This window comes from Octopus bimaculoides, chromosome 27 (genome assembly GCF_001194135.2).
Source record: "Octopus bimaculoides isolate UCB-OBI-ISO-001 chromosome 27, ASM119413v2, whole genome shotgun sequence".
NCBI lineage: Eukaryota > Metazoa > Mollusca > Cephalopoda > Octopoda > Octopodidae > Octopus > Octopus bimaculoides.
In genome coordinates this window covers 16,541,106-16,543,357 of record NC_069007.1, presented here as the reverse complement: position 1 = coordinate 16,543,357, position 2,252 = coordinate 16,541,106, and positions in this window count along the sequence as shown.

Below are 2,252 nucleotides of genomic sequence, written 5' to 3'. Positions count from 1 at the left end.
GGATTGTACCTGTAATTCACACACTGTGTTGTCACGCTAATTCCGCTTGTGGATTATAGTACGGTATACACATATCTGTAGATTTACTCAGCCACATATACACAATGATATAAGGCGGGTTGTACCTGTAATTCACTCTACTAATTCCGCCAGCGAATTACATTTAAGAACCGCGTATCCCTCGAATTACTCAGCCACTTATTCACAATAATATGAAGTGAGTTGGCACCATGATTTCCACCTGTGAATTAAATTACGGATACACGAATCCATGAAATTACCCAATGACTTATATACAGGAATATAAGGTGGATTGTACCAACAATGGACACACTGTACTGTCATGCTGATTCTGCCTTCGAACTAAATTAAAGATTCACATATATGTGGAATTAGCCATTGATATACAACAATATGGTGTTTGCGTGTGCATGTGCGAGCGTGTATATGTATACTTATTTATGACTGTTTGTATGCGTGCGTGTGTATGTATGTATATATATATATATAGTTAAAAAAAAACAATAACAAAAAAACAAAAAAACAACAAAGTGAGGACGTGATATGGATAGTATTATTGGACGCTCAGGAAAGGAAAGAGAGAGTGTATGACGTTTCGGGCGTAGCCCTTCGTCGGAAAGATGGAAAGTTCGGAGAATGGAAGAACGGAGAAAGAGGAAAATGGTACCGATGCCCACGAGGTTACATTATATATGTACACAAGCATGTTTATGCGCATGTTTGCTTGTGAGTGACTGCGTGTATGTTTATGTTGTTATGTGGTGGGGGGGGGGAAGAGAGAGAGAGAGAGAAAGGAGAGAGAAGAAAGGGAGGAGAAATAGGGGAGAGAGAGAAAGGAAGTGAGAGGATGAGAGAGGGGAGAAAGGAGAGAGAGGAGAGAGAAAGAGAGAGATAGGAGAACGGAGCGAGAGAGGAGAGAGAGAGAGAGAGAGAGAGAGAGAGAGAGAGAGAGAGAGAGAGAGAGAGAAAGAGAACAACAGACACACAAACCGGCAGAGTAATTAACGTAATGAAACGTCTAATGAATTCATATAATCACGATCCGCCGAGCAATAATTACGTTAAACGTCACTTCTTGTCCTCAATGGCTGCTAAATGACGTGAACATCGTTGAGTGGCTGCTGCTGATACATCATGCATAGGACATCACGTGACACACTAGACAGCAATACGATTGGTCAGTATTTATTTTATTTTGCAAGTTTTAATTTTTTGACGCGTTGCTAATCTAGCTAATTGTTCTGCGTTAATCTGTGCTATTGGTTGCAAATGCTTGGTGGTCACTCGAATATGAGCACGTGTGTGTGTGTGTGTGTGAGTGTGTGTGTGTGTGTGTGTGTGTGTTTGTACTGGATTTGGTCAGGCTAAAGTCAAGCTGGATTGGAAATAGTGTCTCACACAGATAGACACGAGCACGGAGTCGTGCTCACACACACACACACACACACACACACACACACACACACACACTCATGCATACAGAAGATATTGAAACACGCTCATACATAGGCATTGGCACGCGCACACATACACATGCTCGACATATACTGGTGTGCATACACACACATGCAGACGCACAGACATTCACTCAAACATACGCACTCAAACATTGCTGTACACACACGCAGACACACTCATACACACAGACATATCTACACACGCTCAGCTTTATATACTGATGTACACAAATACACACATGCAGACAGACACGCACATATATATGTATATATATATAATATAGATAATATATATATATGTGTGTGTATGTGTGTGTGTACATATATGCATATATGGGTACAGGACGTCACCAACAGTAAACAACATGAAATACGAAAACAAATGAGTTAAATGCGCAAATAACGAGAGAAACAAATGGAAAACAGGACAAGTAACACAAAGAATACAGAGGACGTCTATCTGCTGTCTATCGGCTGTCTATCTACTCCCCATTTCGAGCAATCAACGACCATATGAGTCTTCGAAGACAGTTGCTCCTATAAATACCAAAATAAAATTTGGGATTTACGGAGGGTCAAAGTTGGGAACAAAAACAGGACAGCGGAGACATACAAGGAAACCAAACGCAGACAAACATGGAGGGTCGTTAGACCAGAACGAAGGGAAAATAGTGAACGCTGAGAGAAATATTTTCTATGAAAAGAGAAAAGATAGAAGAGAGAGATAGGATACGTGCAGGAATAGAAAGGTGGTTACGTGAGGAAAAGAAAGAT